The sequence below is a fragment of the Pleurodeles waltl genome, chromosome 12 (genome assembly GCF_031143425.1).
Source record: "Pleurodeles waltl isolate 20211129_DDA chromosome 12, aPleWal1.hap1.20221129, whole genome shotgun sequence".
In the NCBI taxonomy this organism is placed as follows: domain Eukaryota; kingdom Metazoa; phylum Chordata; class Amphibia; order Caudata; family Salamandridae; genus Pleurodeles; species Pleurodeles waltl.
The window spans coordinates 98,205,938-98,224,805 of record NC_090451.1 but is presented as its reverse complement, the minus strand read 5'-3'; the positions used below and the strand labels follow the sequence as shown (position 1 = coordinate 98,224,805).

At 48.2% G+C, this 18,868-nt stretch overlaps 1 protein-coding gene across 4 annotated transcripts in view; it reads right to left on the bottom strand.

Annotated features, from left to right (window-relative positions):
• LOC138268024 (mas-related G-protein coupled receptor member H-like) overlaps window positions 1-17,965 on the bottom strand; it is a 99,554-nt gene extending 81,589 nt beyond the window's left edge. For 3 of the 4 annotated variants that reach the window (XM_069217341.1, XM_069217340.1, XM_069217342.1), the window contains exon 1: window positions 17,834-17,950. The gene's annotated coding sequence lies outside the window, so the exon portion shown is untranslated. Of the gene's footprint in view, window positions 1-17,833 lie in introns of all 4 variants that reach the window. The other variant, XM_069217339.1, reaches the window with a different exon arrangement.
• Window positions 17,966-18,868: the final 903 nt, after the last annotated feature.

Genomic DNA, 18,868 nt, shown 5'->3' with positions numbered 1-18,868 from the left:
ATGCTGTATGTTGCACAACCTGGCTTTGTGACGTCAGGTGCCTTTTCTGCAGGAGGATGGGCCTGATGCTGGTCTTATGCTAGCTGTGGAGCCTGTGAACAATGAAGAAGAGTAGGCAGAAGAAGAAGATATAGACAACCAAAACAACATCATCATGCAATACTTCCAGTGAGACACAGGTAAGAGGATGGCACTCCTTCTCACATCTCATAGTACTGTAGGACATAGCATAGATCTGCATTTTTACCTCTGTGTATGGACCCTGACATGTCACTTTGGCTTTCCATTTCACAGATCTGGGTACCACTTTGTGCCGTCTGCTATGTTTACTGCTGCCCAACAACTGTGTAACATTGGTATGTGAACATGAACATTGACATTGCTATATTTCCGAAAGGTTGCAATTGCACATTTGTAAAAATACTGACTGACTCCAGATTGATTTGTGATTCAAGGGTATTTATTTCTGTACTAATGAGTGGAGTGGGGGGGTGCAATGGGCTGGGGTGATGGTGGAGGAATGTCCATGGTAAAGTTCAGTCTCTTGGTCTCACAGGTGCATTGTCCAAGGGGGCATAGGAAGGGGAGCAATGACAGTTTAAGGTGGACAGGATGACAAAGTGGGACAGAAGGGTGACAATCAGGAGAGTGTTATTTCCTGGGGGGGTCTTGGCAATGTTCTCTGTCTTGTTCCTGGATCTCAGGGACCGTTTGCGGGGTGGTTCTCCTGTCCACTAGCGCTGGCGGAGGTGGAGGGCTGTTCATCGTTCAGGCTAGTGTCAGGGGCCCGTTTGTGTGCCACTGTGTCCCTCATGGTGTTAGCCAGTTCTGCCAGCACCCCTGCAATGATGACCAGGGTGGTGTTGATGGACTTCAAGTCCTCCCTGATCCCCAGGTAGTGTTCCTCCTGCAGCCGCTGGGTCTCCTGAAACTTGGCCAGTACCGTGCCGATGGTCTCCTGGGAATGACGGTATGCTCCCATGATGTTGGAGAGTGCCTCATGGACAGTGGGTTCCCTGGGACTGTCCTCCCCCTGTCGCACAGCAGTCCTCCCAGCTTCCCTGTTATCCTGTGCCTCTGTCCCCTGGACCGTGTGCCCACTGCCATTGACCCCAGGTCCCTGATTGTCTTGGGTTGGTGGGTTTGCCTGGGGTCCCTGTAGTGGTGGACACACTGCTGATTGACGTGTCCTGGGGACAGAGGTATGGGCCCGCTGGGTGGGTGCTGTGGTGGTGTCTCCTGAGGGGGGAGGCTCTGTGGTGGCTTGTGACTGTGGGAGGGGAACCGACTGTCCAGAGGTCCCTGATGGGCCGGGCTGGTCATCCAGATCCAGGCGTGCAGAGCTGCTGTCGTCACTGTGGGCCTCTTCTGTGGGGGGACTGGATATGTCTGGCACCTCCTGTCCGGTGACGTTGGGTATGGGTCCTGTTGGGGTGTAAATGCATAGTTTTAGTATCTGTGTGTGACATCTTGTGCACTGGGTGAGTTACCCTCTACTCCTGTGATTGCCTTGTTGTGTTTGCCATTGTTTGATTAGTGTTTTGGGGTCTGTGTGGGTGTCTGTACTGGACATGCTTTGCCAATGGGTGTCCATGCTTTGGTGTTGCATGCAGGGCTTGGTATTGGGATGGCTGGGTTGTGATAATGGGGCATATGTGAGGTGCTGGAGTGATGCAGGTGAGGGGGAGGGTGGGGGTATGTGATGGCATGCAGGTGGGGTGAGGGGATATGGTAATTAAGATTTGACTTGCCAGAGTCCAGTCCTCCTGCTACTCCTGCAAGGCCCTCAGGATGCAGTATTGCCAAGACCTGCTCCTCCCATGTTGATAGTTGTGGGGGAGGAGATGGGGGTCCACCATCAGTCCTCTGTACAGAAATCTGGTGTCTGGATACCACGGAACGCACCTTCCCCCGTAGGTCGTTCCACCTCTTCCTGATGTCATCCTGTGTTCTTGGATACTGTCCCACTGCGTTGACCCTGTCGACGATTCTCCGCCATAGCTCCATCTTCCTAGCAATGGAGGTGTGTTGCACCTGAGAACCGAAAAGCTGTGGCTCGACCCGGATGATTTCCTCCACCATGACGTGGTGTGGTGATGTATGAGGTGATGTTAAATGTTGTGTTGGTGTGTGTTCTTTGAGGTGCCTGGATGTTGTATGAGTGATGGTGAGGTGTGCTTGTGGATGCTGGTGTAGTGTTGGCTATTCTTTCTCTGTGCTTCTTCACAAATATGTTCTTGTTAGGGGTTGTGGGTAATGTGGGTAATGTGTTTTATAGTGGTGGGGGCGTGTGGGTGTGGTGTGTGTATGTGTATCAGGTTTGTGTATTTAGAATTGTCCAATGTGGTTGTGTTTTGTAAATGAGCGCGGCGGTGTGTACCGCCAATGGATTACCGCGGTTGAAAGACCGCCGCGTTGATTCATGGGTCGTGGTAGTGTGGGCGTATTCTTGTTGGCGTGACGGTGTGGGTATTGCTATCGCCAGTTTATCACTGACCTTTGGTGTGGCGGACTTATGTGGGTGTCTGTATTGTGGCGGATTACGAGATGTGGATCGTAATCCCTGTAGCGGATTTCCGCCGCGGCCACAGTATGTTGGTGGCCTTCAGCACGGCGGTAAGCGGGATTTACAGCCAGGGTTGTAATGAGGGCCTAAGTGATCCGTCCAGAATCACAGGATGTTGAGCTGAAGCTAAGATTCAAAACTGGGTCCCCAGTCCCATAGAAGGCTCCTTTGGTGATAACACCGCATACTCCCTCCTCTTAAATCATCCATGTTCACTTCTCCTTCTCGGCTCCCATAATCATGCATTATACTTAATCTGTCACTCCCCACTTGCATCTTTCCTAGCTCTTTGAAAGATGCCACAGCCCAAGGGAAGTAGGTAGTATTGGTGCAGCAGGTGCAGTGGCACCAAGACCCAGAGCCCTGATAATTGCTGTATTTTGCTACCCTGACAGCAGTCAAATAGGCCACTTTCCATGCTTAATCCATGGATCGTGGCTTTCTTGCTTTGCTACTGCAGTCCTCACAATCCTTACTCTCCGTGCCCTTATGACAGGTATGGAATCTGCTTCTCAGGCCATCATTACTAGAGTTCAGTGAATAGGTATCATCAGCAATGTCTCTCCAAGGCTCGAGCTTTACTTCCCAGGCACTTCTTGTCCTCACTTAGGATGTGCTGGTTGTCCCCTGGCTGTCAAGCAGCTGCTGGTGGAACGCGCTCCCGCTCAGTCTTTGTCTTATCTCCACCAAACCCTGCTCCTAAAATCCATCAAAAGCAGCAGTGCAAAGAGCATCCTTCTGCACCCACCTTCACCCTCCATCCGTTCCCAGGCCACACTAGCCACTAGCACAGTCACTGGTGATGTTGTGCCTTACACATACTGGATACCATACAATAACATGACATAGCATAACATAACATGGCACGACATGACATAACAACATAACATAACACGCCGCAACATAACATACCACGTAACATGTCATAACATAACATAACACGCCATAAGATAACACAACACCTCGTAACACGTCATTTCATAACATGGCATAATATAACATAATATGACATGACATAACTTAACATGACATGACATAACATGTCATGACATACCATGACATATCATAATAACATAACACCATGTAACATGTCATAATATAACATAACTTCACATAACACGACATAACATAACATAACATAACATAACATATATTACAACATCACATAATACATATCATAACATAACGTAACATAACATAGCATATCAAAACATAAGACCGCCTAACACGTCATAATATAACATAACCTAACATACCATAACAAACCATAACATCACATCACATAACACAACTTGACACAAGTCATAACAGAACAGAACATACCATAAAACAACATATCATAACGGTGGTCATCCATCTCCTTAAGGGCACTGTCTGTCACTCACGATGGGAGGAACCCAAATTGCGGAGACTTCACTGAACTGTTACTCATAAATTCTGATGTTTGATGGGAGTATTAAACGCCAGTTTGCCATTTCTGCATCTCCACATTCTGCCCTGTCTCCGAGCCATCAAAAGCCTGACCAGCAGCCTAAATCCAGAGAGGGATCATGGTTTTCAGTTAACTCAAACCAGTATTTTTGAGCCACAGTATCCCTGGCACAAGTCCACCTTGGGATAGACTCCTTCAGCTGCTACCAAGGGTTGAGAAATCAGGAACCACAGCCATGCTAGCTTGCCTTCATTTCTGTTCACAATATGGCCCAAGCCTGACAGCGCCTTTCACCCAGGAACTCACACCATCCATCAGGGCCATATTAGCCTAACTTTATGAATATGATGGCAGCCTTAAAGTACCCCTGAAACCTGGGATATATTTAACCCTGGCACCAACAGTGGCAAGGGAGTAGCCCTAAAATTAAAATATCCCCCACTTTGAACCAAAGCTCTTATATCACCAAGCAAGCAAAGCAAGTCATGGCAACGCTTCCCAGAAGAGCTCTCTTGTCTCTTCTATCCAAGCATCTATCCATTCATCCTCCCATCCACACACTGATATCCATATTTCACATTTACATTCTGTCATTGTAGGAAAGTACCATCTTTCTTGGTATGTTACCCCCAATTTGTGCCTGTTTGTCAATATGTTTTGCCTGTCTCACTGGGATCCTGCTAGCCAGTTCCTCAGTTCTTATAGTTTATGGCCTAATGTGTGTGTTGTCAGTAGTGCTTAACCACGTCACTGAAGTTCTGCTAACCAGAACTTCAGTGCTTATGCTCTCTCTGCTTCCAAATTAGTTACTATAGATTAGTGATTTCATATTCCAATTCAAATTGGAACACTGGACCCCCCTTATAAGTCCCTAATATATTGTACCTCGGTACCCAGGGCATTGGGGTTCCAGGAAATCCTTATTGGCTGCAGCATTTCTTTTGCCACCCATAAGGAGCTCAAGCAAACCCTTCTTCAGGATTGCCACTGCAGCCTGTGTGATAATAGTGCACACACTATTTCACAGCCATTTTCACTGCACTTAAGTAACTTATAAGTCACCTAGATGGGGGCGTGGCCGGGCCACGAAGAAAGATGGCCGCCTAATACGAGAGCTCCGCGTCGCGGCGAACACGGGGGGCGACGGGGGCGCTGAGATGGCAAGAAAACAAACTGTGCACGGCGACACCCGCCCTGATAACCGTTGTGCCCCGGTCTGATGCCGGGAGACACAGTGAGGGCAACCGGGGAGCCAAGATCTCGCGACTGGCCCAAGTCCCTTCCTTTCCGACGGAGAGGGCCTGGCTGGAGGGGCGGAGCCGCGTGAAAGAAGAGCCGCACATGGTGCGGCCGTGGAACAGACCGCTGAGCCGCGGGACCGGAGGAGCAGTCTGCACGAAACATTTAGATCTTCCGAGGAGGCCCGCCGGCCGGGACGATCGTAAACAGAGCAAACCAACGGAGACGAAGGTACGATCTATTTTCCACCCATCACCACCCTCCCCCCCAGCTCTCCATAAGCCGAAAACTATAGGACGATCGGAATACTCCCCCCCCCCCACGGGGATATCAAGCGCAATCACCCCTCCTCTCCCCCCCATAACCCTTGAAGGAATAGGAGAGGACAGAGGAGACCTCAGAGGGGAAGAGGGGAATGAATGGGGACGAACAAGATGAGGTGGAGAGACAAAAAGAGGGGGCAAGGTGGAAATGAAAGGAAAGCGTAAGGTGGAGGAAAAAAAAATAGGGGGCAGAGAGACAAACGAGGAGCAGAGAGGCGACGATAAGCATACATACTGCATTCCATCCTCTCCCCACAGGAACGCAGCCACGTGCAAACCCGATCAACCCAGAAGAGGGGCTCAGAGAAGGGGTAAAAGGCAACAGAAGAAAACGAAGAACCACGAATAAAAGAAATCGCTCAGAGAAGGGCAAGGAGACAGGGGGGGAAGGGAAAAAAGAGAGAAAAAAAAGGGGGAATAAAATGGAAGTGAAAGAATAGAAGTAAGAACCAACGGCCAAAGAAAAGCCCATGCCTCAACTGGACTCAGAGGAGGGAGAACAGTACACTAAGCAGAAGACTCGGGCGGATTATCGAGGCGATGCCCGGTAACAAACTGAATCAAAAAGCCGCCAGTAAACCCGCACGACAATTCATTTTTCTCGGAAGCACTCCAACACAAACGCCTAGCCTCTACCTCAATCAACCCCCAAACATCATCACCTCCAACTGAATCCACCACAATGGCAGAAAAGAGCCACTCCACAACAATGGATAGGATATTACAGGAAATCACCACTGTCAGTCGCCGCATAGAGGGGATGGACACCTCTATAACTTCACTAACGCTAGAGACTAAATCCATGCGAGCTGAAATTGCAGGCTTTCAATCCAGAGTGACTGGACTGGAACAACGCATGGGATTGGTAGAGGCACAGACCACCATGTCCCAGGACCGAGACCAAGACCTGATCTATCTGAGGAGTAAGCTAACGGACATGGAAGATAGGAGCCGGAGAGATAACATACGTCTACATGGGATACCGGAAAACGAAGAAGGCGGGGACGTGCAAACCTTCCTGAGATCTATCCTTCCAAAACTGACCTCATTGGACTTTGACCCACCGATAGAATTCCAACGGGCGCACCGAGTAGGACCAAAGCGCCCTGGCAACTCCTCAAGACCTCGACCAATCATTGTGTGCTTACTACGGCACAACCAGACTCGTCAAATACTTCAAGTGGCACGCAAACACGGACTCTTCCATCTGGATCAGTATGACATCCGCATAACCGCCGACTACTCTAAGGAAACAAATGACCGCAGAAAGGCCTTCCTAGCCCTACGACCCCGACTGCGCCAATTGGAGATAAAATCCGGCCTCTTCGATCCCGCAAGAATGTGGGTCACTAAAAACGGAGTGTCAAAGGATTTCTACAACCCCGAAGAACTGCAACTATTCCTAGACTCCTTCCAACCCCAATCAATGGACTCTACCAACACAAGCGACTCACATGACAACGGACGCGACAACGAAGGACACCTACCCACAGGACAAGAAAGGACAGACACAGCCCACTGTGACACTGGAGTAGGGGAAAGAGGCAGAGACATAGAGAGAATGGTCAGATCTCATGATGACAGGGGCCAAGTATTGCACGCAGTGGTAACTCACACCCAGCTGTCGGAAAGGGACAAATCTCGTTCTCCATTAAAACCAACGACTATGCCCCCCTGAGTAGAAGACATTACCCCACACACGAAAAAAAAAGACATTTGCCTAAACCAAGACAATCCTAGAAGCTCCTGAACTTGGAGACGGATGAGTACCCAATTAGTTTATACAAATGTGTGCCTTCTTTATAATTGTTTGTAATTGCTTATGATCGTTAATATAGTCATCTACATTTGACATTCCAAAAGCACACATACACTGCAATCCGGTATAAAGTCCTACAATGGGTACAAACTGTAACTTGCCCTGGGTGTATGACAAGAACACACATACCTACGTAAGGACTAGAATCCTTCCCCTTCTCTCAGACTCCATAAGAGCCTAGACCAGGATCTACGGGACCGCGACTGGGATATGAAAGGATTTTCCAATTTATCCCTTGAGACACATGTAACATAATACGACCCATTGGATATTAATAGACCGGTTAGCACCACACATCAAACATACACAACAAAAGACGCAAAAGAACATAGTACAACTACGCGGGATCCCATGCATCAAGGTATCGCAACACATATAAGATACATACCCCCCTCCACCCAGGATGCTCTCAATTGCTCACAGATCATTCACTACGAATGCCTGCGAACCCCTTCTAGAAAGAACGACAATAAGGGCAATAAGCACCACACTACTAAATGGTTGGCATCCGTTTACCATACACCCCATAATAGTATCATGACGCAATAATACCTGATAGGACATCAGCAAGGAGGCAGGCCACACAATGCTCTCGCATGCCACGGAACTGTGCTGCATTCACTGCTTACCGCACGACACATAGACCGATACTCAGATCCACAGCTCATAACATAACAAAGTAATAATAGCCACAAGGATGTGTAATGTTAACAAGAATCAAAAGGTTATAAAAATGTTGAAGCAGATAAAAAATGTGATGTTGGGGCGAGGGAGTGGGACCCGGTGTAAACTGTGTACCTAAAACTCTCAGCATCTCGATCCATAAAGGTACTAATGCTACATAACTCCACCCGCTCCCCCCCCTTATTGCTCCCACTCCCTCCCCACCCCAATCTTCCTAATTGAATACCCTCTCCCCTCTGTAAACCCTATCCTCGTCTGACAATATCACCGCAGGACCCCTCCACCTCCCCCATTACACCATCCAAGTACACCCTCACATCCCCCCCTATTTCCAGAAACATCAGAAACCATGTAATATGCACAGAGCCCCACCCTGAACAAACTTTTCCCATCCAGCCCTTCCTCCTCCCCTCCAACCGGCTGCCACCTTTCATAAACAGATAATCGTAACCTACGGCAATACCACCTAGCCATAAGATAACTCACTACCTTTCCACTCTCCTTACCCCCCAATACCACATATCCTAGTCATATAAATGATCAAACATAACATGACAACTATCACAACCCAACGGCAACATACGTCAGACTTGCCCCCCTGACCCTTAATATACAACCAGGTTCCCCTACGCACCCCATCGTCATTAACAGGCGGACAACCGACTGTCAACTGTCCTTCCCATCCCGGCGCTCCCCTCCGCCCCCCCGATAGGGACCATCCCGTCGACGCGTGAGCCCCGAGAGGAACCGGACCCGCCGTCTACAGAACTAAGCTAAGGAGGCAGGTCCTCCAGCCTTCACTCCCCTTCTTTTCTTTTCTCTTTTCTTTTCTTCTCTCTTACCTTTCTTTCTATTTCCCTCTTTTCCTGCGTATATCGCTTCTTTCCCTCCCCTCCAACCTTTGCCTTTTCTCTCATTTCCTCTTCCATAGAGTACATCTCCGACCCCTGCCAGCTGCACCTCCTCCTCCCACAACCCATTGTATCATAACAAACACAACTCTTATTTGAACAAAGAGTTAGGTGACATTTCCCCTTCCCCTCACCTGCTAGGGTTGACACTGAAATAAGCGTGATCTGGTACATCTGTTCAAAGATGTCGAGAAGAACTCTTCAAGGGATACGGCCATTGCGTATCCTTTCATGGAACGTACATGGCATGACGAGCTATGTTAAACGGAAAAAAATACTATCTTACCTTCAATCCAAAAAAGCAGACATTGCCTTAATACAGGAGACCCACCTTGATACTTTAGAATCCGACAAGCTTAAACGGGACTGGGTAGGGAGGGTCGTTCATAGTTGTTGCCAGGCGAGTCAAGAACCGAGGAGCAGTACACCTCGCAAGTGCGGGGTGGCGATATTAATACGAAAATCTCTCCCGATTACAATCATTAAAACATGGAGCGATACAGAAGGAAGATACACATTTGTCAAACTAAAAATAGGGAACACTTTCTTATGCGTGGGCTCTGTCTATGCACCAACTGGTTCAAAACGCACATTTTTCCTACAACTAAATCGCATCTTGACAGAAATCGGGACAGCCCGGTATATAATCGGGGGAGACTGGAACCTGGCCCAAGACGCAATACTGGATAGGACAGGTCCCATAGATATAGGCAACAATCATGATAGAGCTCTCCTGACAGACATAACGACGGATGTCGGCCTAGTGGACTGTTGGAGAATACAACACCCGAAAGACAAGGAATACACTTTTTTGTCGGCCGTCCATGGCACCCAATCACGCCTGGACTACTTTCTGGTGTCACAAACTGTAATCCCCAGAGCGCTGGATTCCAGTATTTTAGACAGTGGCCTGTCAGACCACTCCCCAGTACTAACTCTGATTCAGATAGGCTTGTCCCTTCCGGGCCGAAAACCGTGGCGCTTGGCCGTGCGCAGATATCGCTCCCCCCAAGGGAAGGAACAATTAAGAGGACACGTATCCACATATATGACAGAGAACAAAGATACAGTGACCTCCAAAAGGATCTTATGGGCAGCTGCAAAGGCGACACTGAGAGGCAATATGATGCGAGACGCAGCATTGGCTAACAAAGACAGAATCGCCCGTCAAACGATTCTGGAGACCACAATCCAGAACCTCACTAAACAGTACACTACCCAACTGTCCCCTAGACTACGCTGCTCCTTAGAACAAGCCAGAATAGCACACAATGAACTCTTCACGTCCCAGGCAGAATACGCACTACAAAAACTGCGAAACCGCCATTACGAACAAGGAGAGAAAGCAGGACGCCTCCTAGCGGCCCAGCTCCGACAAAGAGATGCAGATTCCGCCATTTCGGCCATAACATCCCCATCGGGGGCAGTGCTAACTCGCCCACAAGATATTGTGAACAAATTTGCTAAATACTACCGGCACCTTTACACGCCGAAAACATCGTCCGATCAGACACACATAGAAACATTTCTTAGGACTGCCAACCTACCCCGCTTGTCGGAAGCAGGCAGAACTCTCTTAGACGGTGATATAAGCAGAGAGGAGATAACACAAGTTGTAACAAACCTCCCCTATCATAAATCTCCAGGAGAGGACTGATTCCCTGTGGAATTCTATAAGTGGGCCGGAGAAGAGGCAATCAATGCAGTCCATGGAGCACTAACCGAAGCATGTCAGGAAGGCTCCCTAGGAGCTTTATCCAACAGGGCCACAATTGTCGTACTACCTAAACCAGGGAAAGACCCCCTTCTTTGTGGCAGCTATCGCCCCATCTCCGTCTTGAATGGAGACGTCAAACTCCTAGCTAGCATTCTAGCAGCACGCCTGCGTAAAGTGATACCATCTTTGATCCATAACACCCAAGTGGGGTTCGTACCTGGCCGCTCCTCCAGAAACCATATGCGCACTCTCTCTCATACACTACTGGAAGCTCTAAATATGCCCAACGAAGCCCTTGCATTATCCCTAGACGCAGAGAAAGCATTCGACCGCATCGAATGGCCCTATTTATTCGCCACCATGAAACACTTTGGCCTAGGAGAGCAATTCATCTCTAAAGTCCACTTATTATATGACCACCCTTCAGCACAGGTTAACTGTGGAGGTTTCTTATCAGACCCCTTCCCCATAGGAAGAGGCACTCGTCAGGGCTGCCCCCTGTCACCACTCCTATTCCTATTAGCCATGGAACCCTTGGCAGCTACTATACGGAACTCCCAGCAGATAAAAGGTATCCAAATAACCGGGGGCTTATCTAAAATTTATCTCTACGCAGACGACATCCTACTAACCATGACTGACCTAGAAACATCCTTACCCGCACTGCTTTCCACCATAGAGGAATTTGCGCCTATATCTGGATACCGGGTAAATTGGGACAAAAGTGAAGCACTGCCTCTATCCCGCATGACAACGAGAGCAGCAGTGCATGGTCTGCCATTCCAATGGACGCCGACTTGCCTTAAATACCTAGGAACGTATATCAACCGAGGCCTGGAACATATAGTTAGAGATAACCTAGATCCCCTTATATCAAAAATGAAACTGGATTTTGCTAAATGGTCATTACTGGGTCTGTCGATGTGGGGACGGACTCAAGCAGTTTGAATGACTACATTACCACGCTTTACATACGTCTTGGGCATGCTCCCCCTACAGATACCCCTCCCGATACTCCGTTCGATTGACGCATCCATGAGGGCCTTTGCGTGGGGCTCCCTCCGCCCGAGACTGAAGCCGGCGACTATTCTAGCCCGACGCCCCTATGGAGGTTTAGGCCTACCCTCAATAGAACAATACTCACTAGCCTTACAACTTTCACAGCTAGCATACACTCTCCCAAATACGCTAGATCCACCACAATGGGTGGTCACAGAGAGACTCCTAAGAGGACAGCACACGATGGGAGGGGTATACGCAGACCATCCTTCCCTTCCTAACCCCATCCTCAAAGCTACCGACACAGCATGGCGCAGAGCACATCGCCTGCTGGACATACATCCCTCTCTACACGCCCAGGCCCCTTTAGCGGGGAATAAAAACATAAAAATAGGAGGGAGACCTCTCTTGTGGCCCCAATGGACTGAGGCAGGAATCCATAACATATCCCATATAATACACGGAAATAACTTACAAACTTTCGCCTCTCTCCAGGAAGAGTTCAGTATCCATAGTAATCAAGAATGGAGATATTTGCAGCTCAAACATTGCATGCTCAGCTCACTAGGGACTCCCCCATGGACGTGTAAAACCTCACCCATCGTCACTTATCTTCAGAAATGGGGCCGACACAAAGGAGTTATGGCGGGCCTTTACGCCGAACTAACAAATCATCTCTACTCGCAACCCCTCCTTGAACGTTTACGGGTAAAATGGCAGGATAGACTAGGGTTAACCTACACAGAAGAAGAATGGTCAGACATACTAGAAGCACTCGATAGGGGAGTACGTGAAGCCCGACTAAAATTCTGCCTCTTTAAAGTTCTGCAAGATTGGTACTGGACCCCCGTCAAACTTCTTAGGGCTGGATTGCTAACACACGCAAAGTGCTGGAGATGCATAGAGCCCCATTGCGACTTACTCCACATCCTATGTCACTGTCCGACGATCCAGCCCTTATGGGATGCAGTACGTCATACCCTGTTGGATATTATCCAGATCCCAAACCCGACTCCTCCATCGCTTATTCTCCTACATGATACACGCCTATTCCCCTCCCTAACACGCACCCAAAAAAGGTTACTACACACCGCATTTGCCACGGCCAAAAAATGTGTACTCCGGCACTGGAGGGCTAGCACTGCCCCCACGCCGACAGAATGGATGACTGCTATGTATCAAACAGCCACCCATGAACGAGTGATCTATAACTTACAGGACCAAACAGAAAAATTTGAGGAAGTCTGGCATCCTTTTTTGACAAAGTCATAAAACAACTGGCGGAGGGCCAACGAACAAAGGTTTGAGAGAAATAATGATCCTCCCTTATAACCTATATCGTTCACTTCTTCACACCTCCCTCCTCTACTCCTTCCCTCTCCCATATGACTGCTCGCCCCACTCTCTCCCCTTTCTTTTTTCTTTTTTCTTTTTTCACCTCCCAGCTGTCCCACTTAGATAATCACATCAGACTCAGGATCAAGCAAGCAAACATCTTCTACCGGTCTCCCCATATAACCTATTCCAGAACATCAAAATACGCAAAAAGAATGTTCAACTTAAAATAAGACTTTGTAATAATGAACAGTCCGTTACGAACGGCCTCACCACCCCCTATCCCATGCAGTCGCTTCTCAGCACCAATACCCAATAGAGGCAAGAACCCTTACCCCCATGTCATCCTATATAAAAAAAAAAGGGAGCCCAAACCTTAAAACTGATCGCCCTCGAGAGAGAGAAGCCTTGACGGAAGTAGCATAACGACTGGCACGGGGACAATAAAACCCCATCTCCTACACATCCCATAGTCCTCACACTCAGCAACCCCTCTCCTTCCCCTAACCCTCCTAATCCCCCCTTTTCTCTCCCCCCTTTCCTCTTTATCTTCCACCACTCTTAACTCATAAGACACCCCCATTCATTGCTTCTTTGATGTAAGACTACCATCCCGAATGTGCTTATGATGTCACCTAATGGGCCAGAAACTGTTGTTAGATTGCATTTGTGTATGTACCCATTACAGAAATATTTAATGTGAAGAAGAAAAATTGCAAAAATATTCACTATATATTTGTACTTTTTGTTTACCTTTAATAAAATAACATAAAAAATAAAAAAAATAAGTCACCTAGATGTCTAACCTACTAAGTGTGAGGGCGCCCTTCCACTAGCAAAGGTGCCCCCACTCTGTCCAGGGCCAATTCCCCGGACTTCGTGAATGCGGGGATACCATTACACCTGTGCACTACATATAGGTCAATACCTATATGTAGCTTCACAATGGTAACTCAGAATATGGCCATGTAAGGTGTCTATGATCATGGAATTGTACCCCCATTCAAAATCTGGTATTGGGGGGCCAATCCCATGCATCCTGGGGGCTCCACCATAGACCTCCAGTACTGCCAAACCAGCTCTCTGGTGCTTGCACTGCAGCTACATCTGCTGCCACCTCGCAGACAGGGTTCTGCCCTCCTGGGTCTGAGCAGCTGAGTCCCAAGAAGGTTGAACAAAGCATTTCCTTTGGGAGGAGGGTGTTACACCCTCTCCCTTTGGAAATAGGTGTTACAGGCTTGGGAGGGGTAGCCTCCCAGAGCCTCTGGAAATGCTTTGAAGGGCACAGATGGTGTCCTCCTTGCATAAGCCAGTCTACACTGGTTCAGGGACCCCCAGTCCCTGCTCTGGTGCAAAACTGGACAAAGGAAAGGGGAGTGACCACTCCCCTGTCCATAACCACCCCAGGGGTGATGCCCAAAGCTCCTCCAGTGTGTCCCTGGCATTAGCCATCTTGTTTTCCAAGGTGTGGGGACTCACTGGAGATCTTTGAGTGGCCAGTGCCACCAGGTGATGTCAGAGACCCTTCCTCATAGGTGCATACCTGGGTAGGTAGCCAATCCCCCTCGAAGGGCACTTTAGGGTCTCTCCTGTGGGTCCCTCTTCAGATTCAACTTGCAAGACTCCTCCAGGAATCCTCTGCATCCTCTGCTTCAGCTTCTGACCGTTGGATCAACCATAGACCGCTCCAGGAACCGCTGTAACTGCAACAAAGTATCCAGGATGACTCCTGTGACCTGCAACTTCAGCTCCAGCCAGCACTTGCAACAGTTTCCAAGGTATGCACACTCTGAGGACTCCTTGTCTTCACCCCACACCAGAAGAACCAAATGAATCTCCTGTGGAGGGACAGAGTCACTTCCCTGCTCCTGCAGGCACCTTCCAAGACGTCAACCAGTTCTCTGGGACTCCTCTCCTGATGACGAGCGTGCTCCCTGGAACACAGGTGGTGGACCCATCTGACCCAGACTATCCTAAGGTCCAGCTGTCCAAATTTGGAGGAGGTAAGAGCTTCCCTTCCCGGTTTGCAACAGTTTGCACAGCGTCATCTCTAGCTCCTTGGGCTTCTGTGCACTTCTTCCAAGAATCCTTTGCGCACATTGTAGCCCAGATCCTCAGCACTCCATCCTGCGATGCACAACTCGCTGAGTTGTTCTTCGGTGGCGTGGGACCTTCTTTTGTTGTACTGCACCAACAGCAATTTGCACCTTCTTTGTCCCCATGTACTGGGACTCCTGTGGGTGCTACCTGGTCATCTGTGGGCTCTCTCCAGTGTTGGGAGCCCCCTCTACCTTTTCAGTCTGAGTTGAGGCCCCCAGGTCCCTCCTGGGTCCAGGCAGCGCCATTATGACGCAAACCGTGACCTTACTTGAACCAAAGCTTGTTGGATGAATCCAGCGACGCAAACAGCCTGCATCCAACTTCTCGATGTGGGACACCTCCTGCACCATGCAGGAACCTGCAGCCATCTTCTTTGGTGCTCTTCTGCAGACTTCTTCTAACCAGAGAATTCTCTTTTGCACCATCTTCTAGGTTGGCAGGGGCTCCTGTCCTTCCTGGAATCTTCTGTGACTTTTGGACTTGGTCTCCTCTCTTCACAGGTCTTCAGGTCCAGGAATCCACCAATTGTTGCTGCAGTCTTGCTTGATTCTTGCAGTAATCTTATCACGACTTGTAGTGTGTCCTGAGGAAACTTACCGTACTTTACTCCTACTTTCCTAGGCTCTGGATTGGGGTATTTTACTTACCTTTGGTGTTTTCTTTCACTCCCAGGGCCCCTCTAAACACTACACTTGCCTAGGGGGGAATTTGTGATTCGCATTTCACTTTCTTAGTATATGGTTTGTGTTGCCCCTAGGCCTATTGCATTCTATTGTATTTTCTACAGTTTGCACTATTCTATGACTATTTACTTACCTGATTTTGGTCTCTAGTGTATATATTGTGTACAATGCTTAACTCCAGAAGGAGTACTGCCTCTAAGATATTTTTGGCCTTGTGTCACTAAAATAAAGTACCTTTATTTTTGGTAACACTGAGTATTGTCTTTTATTGTGTATAAGTACTGTGTAACTATAGTGGTATTGCAGGAGCTTTGCATGTCTCCTAGTTCAGCCTAAGCTGCTCTGCTACAGCTACCTCTAGACAGCTTAAGCTGCTAGAACACTGCCTACATCTCACTAATAAGGGATGACTGGACCGGGTATAAGGTGTAAGTACCTTAGGTACCCACTACAAACCAGGCCAGACTCCTACAGTCATACTTTCAATCTTTCATCCATATTTCATCCTTTCAACATCCTGCCCCTCCGTACATCTATCTGCCCATTCTTATCCAATCTTTTCCATCCATCTCCAAATCTATCCCTCAAACTCATCAAACCACTCATCCATCCATCAATCCATCTACCTATCCTTTCGCTATCCTTTTCACTGATCCACCCATCCATCTACCCATCAATCCTCAGGATCACCCATGCATCCACCCTTTCACACCATACATCCTTCTAAATCGATGGAGTAAAGACATGCTCCCAAGTATTTTCGTGCAACGTTGTCATTTGCTGCTAAGTACTGCTTCTACTGCTGGTGTCCTGGTACAAGGAAGGCCAAGGGCCTGGTTTAAAGTTTGGAGGCTGGAATGATGTCCGTCAGGGCGAATGAGGGAATCACTCCGTCACCCTGACATACATAGTGCCCCCAAAATTAGAGAAGTCTGCCAGCTCAGTGGGCATCCCTTAACTGTTGAAGGAGTCGTCGCCATTGCGTGTCAATGTTGTATAATTTTGACTGACGGCTACGTCAAACTGTACGGCAGTCCATCAAACATTTATAGTTTAAAATTTTCAAAAACAAACTTCCAAAACGGGAAAAATTAAAATCTAATGACACTCCACACTATGGGTGTTTTCTTCTTGCGGTAACAGCAAAAAAGCCATCCATTCTTTCACTGTATGCTCGGCGGGGGGCGGGGCTAACCTCGGGCAGCCTGTGCTCGGACAAGCTGTTGAAGGAGCATGTGTGTCGGTTGACATACTTTCTGCCTGTCACCTCTAAATAGGGCAGTTTGGCGGAGAGAGGACTCCAGCTCTGTTGTGAAGGAGGATCTCTCCACGAAACTTTATATCAACCCCTACGTTGTGAGGGGCCTCCCTAGCTGCAGGAGGTGCAATGGACGCCATTTTTTACTGCTAACCTTTCTGGGGCCCTAGGTGAGCCGCACTCACATATCTTTATTAACACCTCAGAGTAGACACCTTGTACAGCCACTGCCGGGGGCACTTACAAAGCCCGTTTCTATTTAGGCTGCACTCAGGTCCCATATCCACGTCTGGGTTTCCCAGTTCTCACAGGCTGCACCAACCACAGCTCACTCATGGGGGAGCGGGAGGGATCAGACATATTATGTCTGGAGGAAACTGAGAGCAAAATTAACAGGCAGTGGAAAGAGTGGGCTGTCAGTGGAGGTTAGAGCACTGAGGAAAGTACGGGACCGATACCCAGGTTGACATGAACGTCAGAGCCGGATCGAGGAGGAAGAAACCATGGGAGGCTGAACCACACAAGGGACGATACAGAAAAGAAGGACACGGAATATGACGCAGTGAGAGGGGGCAGCAGGTAAACACAGAAGGAGAAAGAACAGGAGGGGAGAGGATGGAATATAAATGAGTGAGTTAAAGAGATGGAAAAATAAAATGGATAATGGAAAGGGTGGAAAAAAAGCCATGGGAGGTGGGATTCAGGACATGAGAAAGACAGTGAGGGCACAGGCAATCTTCAATTCTTCATAGCAGGGATAGACTTACTCTTTAGTGGTTAGAGGCGAGCTCGAAGACAGCCAGGCCATCCTCTTCGATGTGAGCGGAGAAGCTCTGGTCCAGGCGGTTTGGTGATCTCGAAGTACTAACCCTCCAGGACCGATGGTGAGATGTGACTGTGTTGGCAGGACTCTCGTCATGAGATATCGTTGTAAGAGCCTCTATCAGCCGCTGAACACTCCTTCCTTCCACCCTTCTGATAAACATCTGGACTGTCACAGATACTGTATGATTTCTCTGTCCCTAAGTGGGTTTCCGTGACATCAGAAAATACCCAGCTTGTTCAAAGCGTTCAGCCAGCACTGCATAGACTTGGGCTCCGATTCACATGAAAATGTGCAAACCTATACCCAGAGATCTATCGCCTCGCATGGTGATCAATTTATTTCATTTTGGAATTCACAACTGGTTGGCCAAGTTACAACCTTTGACAGTCACAGATTTTCATGAAAACTCCACAAATCGTTTTGTGAATTCCATTTTTTATGAGCAAATATGTATGTTTCCCATTGCATAACTCTAACGAGCAAAGCACATTTATCTGCTAACTTTTTCCGTGTTTCCTCCACGCACCGAAATCTATACCCATATATCTACATCGGTTTTGAAAGTGAAAATGTTGTTCCCAAAAACTCTGGTACTTCCATTCCACTCCCCACCTCTTGAAGTACATGCATGAAAAGCTTCCTGTGAGTGAGTTAAAGGGCCAGTCAGTGTCTGGTAGTGGATTAAAGAGGCATGAGGAGGATTCATGCCTACACAGCCTTGGTATTCAGCACGCTGATATCTAATAGATCCAGTTGCGGCCTTCACAGCTTTAGGCACCGGCACTCATTCTTTTACAAATTCAGCACTGCATTGAATCCCACATATAAACTTAGTTAGAAGGGGTTTTAGTATTGATTACCCCTTCGGATAAATTCAATGAGTAGAAGATGTGCACAGTGAGAATCTTTATTAGACATTTTGGGCCTTATTATGAGTTTGGCAGACGGTTTAGGCATCCGCCGAACTTCCGACAGG